The sequence below is a fragment of the Eptatretus burgeri genome, chromosome 3 (genome assembly GCF_056783735.1).
Source record: "Eptatretus burgeri isolate ZD-2024b chromosome 3, Ebu_testis_v1, whole genome shotgun sequence".
Taxonomy (NCBI): Eukaryota; Metazoa; Chordata; class Myxini; order Myxiniformes; family Myxinidae; genus Eptatretus; species Eptatretus burgeri.
In genome coordinates this window covers 107,739,974-107,747,473 of record NC_140963.1, presented here as the reverse complement: position 1 = coordinate 107,747,473, position 7,500 = coordinate 107,739,974, and the positions used below count along the sequence as shown (strand labels likewise).

The 7,500-nt window shown below is 41.4% G+C and overlaps 1 protein-coding gene across 7 annotated transcripts in view; it reads left to right on the top strand.

The window, feature by feature from the left end:
- LOC147030657 (CTD small phosphatase-like protein 3) overlaps positions 1–5,785 on the top strand; it is a 126,320-nt gene extending 120,535 nt beyond the window's left edge. For all 7 annotated transcript variants that reach the window (XM_085874898.1, XM_085874897.1, XM_085874894.1 and 4 more), the window contains one exon: positions 1–5,785. This exon is cut by the window's left edge and continues 1,300 nt beyond it. The gene's annotated coding sequence lies outside the window, so the exon portion shown is untranslated.
- The last annotated feature ends 1,715 nt before the right edge of the window (positions 5,786–7,500 follow it).

The following is a 7,500-nucleotide window of genomic DNA, read 5'->3' as shown; positions in this document are numbered from 1 at the left end:
ATTAACACAGATGATTGTGTTATTCCACAAAAATCATGTTCCACAAAGAGAATATGATAATCAAAAGAGTGGAGGTGTGCAGTCAGCCTGGATTTTGAGAAATTATCCAGGAGGTGGTTATTTGAAGAGCGTGTGCATCCTGAATTTGTTGGCAAGGGTTGCAAAGCTGGAATAACAGAGGAGAATTACTCGAGGAGAGGCAGTAAAAAATTTTTTTAACACATTGGCTATGACCTGTCTGCGATGTGAAAGCAACAGATGTGCTTCGGCCTCATCCTCGTAGCGGGAGATGCCAATAATGTTGAAAACTTTAGATTCCAGCACAAGATTGTCAAAGATGGCGGTCAGTGGTCATCAATCAACAATATCCCATTTAGTCTGGCAGCCAAATGGGATTTTAGGGGTATACCTGGAAGTTGAGTATATACAATGTTTTTTGATTGATTTGGGTCACTGAGACCATAAATATTAACAATCTGCTTGATGACACCCTGTCACCATTGGGCATTTTTTCTAATTTGCATAAAACCAAGATGGCCACCAGTGTTCTATTGAATATACTATAATTCAGATATCTCGGCTTCGAGAAGGGATTTTAAAACTATCTAAAATGTTTTAACGGGGTTTTAAGACATTAGGAACCCAATGGAATAACTTTTATTATGATTTGACAACTCCTTCATTTGCATAAATCCAAGATGGCTGCCATCAAACCTCTCGGGAGACCAGTTTCATGTCACCACATTCTGGATACAATTTTGGATACATTTTAAATGATTTGTTTTAGTGTTTTGAAAAAATAGAGGTTCCATATAATACATCTTGTATTACAATTTAAATATATTAGCTTCATTTACATATTCCAATATGGCCATTGTCAATCTGTTAACATTTTGCTGTACTTTTGAATGACATGCTTGATTGATCTAAATGGTGACAATATCATTGAACACCTTCAATATAATATTAGTAGTTTGTCATTGACGTATATGTTAGAATAAATTTAAGCTGACAGACACCAGGTCATAAAGTAAACTAATTTCAGATATCCATTATATAGAATAAAGTGACTGAAAAGTCATAATGTTCTAGTAGTGTCTATGCTGAGCAAGCCATGGTGCATAAAGAAATCGTTCACATTTCTTCTCCCTTAACTACTGTGATATTAGAGTTTATAGTACATGACATTGTACACAGTTATAAACATGATGTTCCTCTCATTTGTCTGTGTTGACATTAATACCTTTATGTCTAATTGTCATCGTCGTCGTCTGCATCAGAGGCTACATCACATTTAGTCAGTTCGTTATGACAGTCCTCAGCATGACATCCGCAAAATACAGTGCACGGTAGTTTACCGCTCACACGTCCACATCTTCCTGATTTGCAAGGTCTTTCACTTTCACAAGAGCAGCGAATCAGTTTCAGAATCTCTTGTGGAGCAAGGGACACATCTTCATGTATCGATTTAGGCGACATAGTCTTGGAACTGTCGTCACGAACGTATCCATGTTCTGTTGGATCTAGCGAGGGAGGGTCTAGATCCAAAGCGTGATTCCACACAGCTGCCTGCAGGTGTGCCCGTTTGACATTTTCTAGAAATGCTTCTGTTGTGGGAGGTAGAGACTTCAGCTTTGGTATGGCTGTGGTGCCCTTTCCAACCTTTGTGGCCCATGACTTCTTCCTTGCCTCAGACATATTGCTACAGTCCTTGTGTCCATAGCATGTGGCCACAAACTTGGATGCCTGTCTTGTTATATCTGGTAACAATGCATGAATGTCACCCAAAAGTGACAAGGAGTAGCCTTCTCGCAGTACTTTCAGTACCGTGACTTTAGCAATACCGAAATAGCATGCACATGTATCACAACCCGATAAGGCGTGCATAGACAACAGTCCATCTACTATGCTCTGCTGTTGTTTAACAGTAGCTTGTATGTCAATAACGGTTCTACCATGAATCGGCGATTCCATAATCATGTGACTGGTTAACTGTCGCTCAAAGTAGTGGTGAAGCAGAAGGATCAAGACGTCGGTGTCATCTGCAATCACTGACACGCCTACTTGGCATTCAGTCGCAACTGTTACTGCCTGTTGAACAATGATGCAGTCTGCCTCTTCATGAGATGTAGACATGTCTTCCCGGTGGATCACCACTTCCCCATAACTTATTTCAACAGGTGTGTTATTACTGCTAGTGATGACAAGTTTGTGGGTCATTGTGTAGTCTCGATGGAAGGTAGTGTCTCTGGTCAGCTCTTCACAGATAATTTCCATCAGCTGTGATTTATTTTCTGACACTGTCAGGACAACTTTCTGTGGGGGTAGAGGTGTATCTAGAGCCAGTCGATGTACTCTGCTTGCTTCTGTTGTTCTATTGCATCTGGTCGTACTCTTGGTACTGAAATCCTGGTACCTGTCGAACACGAGATAGACATCGCTAGAAGTAAGTTTATGTTGGATGTACTGTTTGAAGTTCACAACAAAGTCGCGGACTGTCCCATTCGCTGGCCAGTGTATCACCCAGAGGACAGCTGAACCATCTAGCACCCTACATTTGACTTTGGGTAATATGATTCTTGATGACATCTCAACTTGTAGTTGCTTCTTCAACTGTGCCTTAGCCTTCCCGTTCTCATGTCACCCGAGTCGTTGAACATCGATGTAGGCAAAATGAAGGAGTTGTCAAATCATAATAAAGTTATTCCATTGGGTTCCTAATGTCTCTTAAAGCCCCGTTAAAACATTTTAGATTGTTTTAAAATCCCTTCTCGAAGCTGAGATATCTGAATTATAGTATATTCAATAGAACAATGGCGGCCATCTTGGTTTTATGCAAATTAGAAAAATGCCCAAAGGTGAGAGGGTGTCATCAAGTGGATTCTTATTATTTATGGATTTAGTGACCCAAATCAACCCAAAAACATTGTATATACTCCACTTCTAGGTTAAGCTAGTTGGCTGCTGGACTAATTCCCTTCACAATGCTTCAAAGTGGAAAGATGTTGGAGAGATCAGTCGAGCTAAAGTTGACGTCTCCAAATCCATCCTGTTGGTGTCATTTCCTCAAAATATCACATTACATTAATTGCCAGGATTTATTGATCCGGAGCTGTGCCTCCTCAGTGCTTCATGCAATTTCGAGTAAGAAATGAGAATGGGTCAAACAAGTGGCATTCTTCTGTCTGTCTCAACGACGGATGTACCCATTTCTTTTAATTTTGTTTCGCAACATTTTCATACATGCTTGAGTATCGACTGATAAACTGATTGGCTAGCCAGTGTTCTTGTACAGCAACGTTTTGGTACGATATTCTAGACGAGACATTCAATACCCTCCTCCATAATAACGAGATGCTTGAAACATCGAGGATTGCATACCTAACTGTCAACGACGCACCCGCCATCCTGATGGACTGTATCAACAATATCTTACACAGGTCGGTCGAGTATGCGGACATCCTGGAGCTCAATTCTATCATCGCCGTGTTTGATCAGAGTATTTATGCCAATGCTCAAGAAATCGGATGTGCTTGTGAATTGCTATTAAAAAAAATCCTGCCGTACACCTGGGTGCGTTTCACACAGCCATTGTGTTTCTTGCTCCCATCAGAAAACGCTGCCATAACCCAAGTCATGGACGCCAAGATTTAAAAACGCAGTATCCGAGCACACAGGCTCATGGCAGAAGCTCTGCAGAAGAAGAGACTAGACACCTACATCAAATCCCTAACTGAGTCAGACCACAGTAAAGTGGAGTCTTATCATTCACATCATTGATACTTTCCTGTCGAATTTGTTCAAGAATGTAGTTGTCTCGAATGATATCCTCAAACTATGACAAGTGTACAACTTTTGTTGAATCTCAGTGCACTGTATATCCCGCTTTCCACTTTTTACATCACCATGGTTATCTTGCATCACCATGGTCGACATTGTCAACTGATTTATTTGGGCAACAAGAGAATCTAATTGGGACTGTCATGTTGAGTCATTATTAGAGATGATACCATGGTTTCATGCGTATGGTAGAACAAACCATGCTCGGTACGGTTCTTCATATGTTCTTGAGATGATAAAGCTGTGCGAGAATCATCATGATATCGACCTTGACGTAAAATCAGGTAAATGGACAGTTCAGCAACAAGACATGGATTCTCAGTGACCATATGCGACCAACTCATCGAACAAACTTGCAACCATGATTCAAAGATGTCTGGTGGAATAACTGGTGTGACTCGGGATCGCCATTCTGTGCATCGATCGCCATTTTCGCAAAATGAGAGAGCGGCCATTGTTTGGAAATGCGAATTAATGCTGGGTCGAGGAGCCTTGATCAGATGAGGAAGGATTTGGATGCTATCCATCGGAAGAAGGACAAGGAGGCCATCAAGACTATATTACGTGCATTGAAGAAATGATGGATCCATTCACGCAAAACCAAAATAACCTTTATTGCATCTGCTCTAATATTGTGGCTTCGGCAAAAGTAGCCAGCGACATTCTCAAAGCACATGATTACAGATGAGCAACTTTCTCTAATTTCATCTAACACAGACTTGATTCAGGAAGTGTTGGATTCTATCAGCTGCTGAAAAAATTAAGTTAAAGACTTTTTTGCAAGTCAAGCAAAGTAAAAGCATCCCACAAATCTCTTGGACCACTTTCTTATTCCAATTTCCCACTCTCTTTTTTTCTGATGGGACATTTGCAGGGATGTGGACTTGGACTTGGAGTTTGGGGGAGGGTGGGATCCACTCTTCCATATTAGCTTGAGGTTGCTATATGTGTAATATGTAGGTCTTCTGTTAATCATTGATAGGGATGGTGACTTGGAGTTGAGAAGGGAAGAGATATGTCGAGTTGGAAGGGAGAGGGGAGTGATAGAGACTTGGAGTTGGGAGGGTGGGATGCATATTTGGAGTTGGGAGGAGGTGGAGAGATACGGATTTGAAGAAGAAGGGTTGAGGACTCTGTCACATTTTACATTATGTGGAATTTCCATGGGTCCCTGCAATTATGCTGTAAACAGACTTTCTTGTCAAACTCCTTAATTATTCCACACTATTGGACACTAATTCCTTTACAACAGCCCAGTGTAACCGGGTTATCCACCAGTTTACAATAAAGGTGAACTGCTATACCAGCAAGGCGATAAGTCATGAAGGTCCCAGATGCACGAACAGGTTGCAGCAATATCACCCAACACTATTGTTGACAGGATTGAATTAGGTCTATGAAAGTTTGTTGGTGCTCAACACTTCAAGACCTGAGAAACACAAAATCTGGTAATATTTGTGGAGCATTCCACATGGGATCCAATCAAACCTCATAAAAACTTCTTGATTGTAGTTAGAATGTTTCTTGGTATTCATTCATAACCATATAATTGCTCATGGTGTGGTTATCCGCATCTTTTCAAACACTACATTGTGGTAGAAATACATATCGTAAGTTGCTCCACAGGTACTTAAAACACCCCCCAGTCTGCAGTTGCCACATTATATCGGTTGTGGAAGGTCAAATTCAGATTGCATACCTCAAAATGCTTCAGATACGTCTATTTTCCCATATGGCCCCGATTGGTGCCACAAAAATCAATTTCGAGGTCTTTTTTTTTTTGATCTGTCGTCTCACGGTCTAAAAGGGCTGATTACGTTTGCAACCAGTACATTTTGATTTGTACATGTGTTTTGCAGGTATTCCTGACATGTAACCTCCTTCAACTATAAAAGTGTTTAGTTTGATCTCTTTAGTTGTGAATAAAAAAGTTCATTTGGAAAAATTGTTTTCTACATTATTTGTGATTCATCTAAATGTGGTTTCGGTAGGGGGTGAATACTTTTGCAGGCCACTGTTGACTGTAATTCATCAGATATTCTTTGTTAAGTACAAAATGGAGGCTCTTGGAAGCATGAGGAGGGTAAATGGTACTTAAATGAATGCGATAGTTGGGCGCAATAAGCAAGGGAATGAATCAACAGGAAAAGAGTTGAGTAGAGAGGGGGGGTGGCACAGTAACCTGCATGTCAGAGGGTTGGGCTGGGTTAGGTGGGGTTCATGGGATATAAAATATTGTGATAAGGATTGAGGGTGACCAGTGATGAGATGGCAGTTCACCGATTGCTTGAAGCCTTTTAAGGAAGAGTTGGATTGAACATCTTCAGGAGGGTGGTTCCACAAAGAGAATAAAATAATCTAAAGAGTGGAGGTGTGCAGTCAGTCTGGATTTTGAGAAACTATCCAGGAGGTGGTTATTGGAAGAGCATGTGCATCCTGAATTTGCTGGCAAGGGTTGCAAAGATGGAAGAACAGAGGATGATTGGACTGGAGGAGAGCAGTTAAAAAAAAAGACATTGACCATGACCTGTCTGCGATGTGAGAGCAACAGACATGCTTCAGCCTCATCCTCTTAGTGGGAAATGCCATTAATGTTGAAACCTTTAGATTCCAAATGAGAGAGAGAGAGGTGATGTTGGGGTGCCAGCCCATAGTAGAAAGCATCATTCCATGGGGCTACTGACTAGGCCATGTAGATTACCGAGTCGTGCTGATTTTTCAAGGAATGACTTGAAACGATGGACGATGTTCAGTCTGCAGCTGTTTTTTGGAGACATCTCTGCCCTTTGGTATTCCTTTCTTCTGTGATTAACCCCCCACTCCCCCCCCTTTCCCCAAAAAGGTAATACAAAGTGAGAGTAACTGTAATAACATGACCTTTATCTCTGTAGGTGAGGTATCGGTTCATTTGTTTTGCAACGTTATTTCACTGAATCAAAGACTGGGGTGGGGGTAGATGTGGATAATTGAATTTTAATGGTATACATCAGTTTTTGCCTCTGTATTTGTAAGTCCTTTCTAAATCCTGTCTTGCTTGAACTATTAGTTCCCATGGGAGTGAGAATTTATCTTCAGCATTGGCATCGTTTCCCATCTGCAACACCCCCGCCCCCCCCCCTCTCCAGCAGGGATTAGTGATCCACTTCTACTGTGCCCACATGTACAGGTGAAAATTGTAAGTCATCGACCCACCTCGTGGGCAGGCGTAGGGTTATTACTGTCTGCCCATGATCTGACCCTGGATACCCCCAGCACGTATACAAACTATGGTGGAGATTGCCCCAGCCGTTTTCAATTCTACAATTATCAGACATTCACACATGCCTTATTTTAGGAGGGCATATTGAAAAGTAATGCCTCCTATTCTTTTTCTCCAAAATAGATAAAGATTTTCAAATTAAACAAAGCACAGTCTGCACATTAGTTCTTCCTGCCACTGGGTGTGCAGTTTTGTGATTCTGACACTCATTGTCTCAGTGCTACATTAGTCAAGATGGTAAGGGCAGCACAAGATTGTCATTGCTGTGAAGCGCTTGCGATGAGATGAGAGTTGGGATGACTGACTGGAGATGAGAGTTGGGTGCACCATTACAATCCTGAGTAAGAGATGGTCAATGGAGTATTGCCATAAAGGATCACCAGTCTGGACTTGGCTCGCAC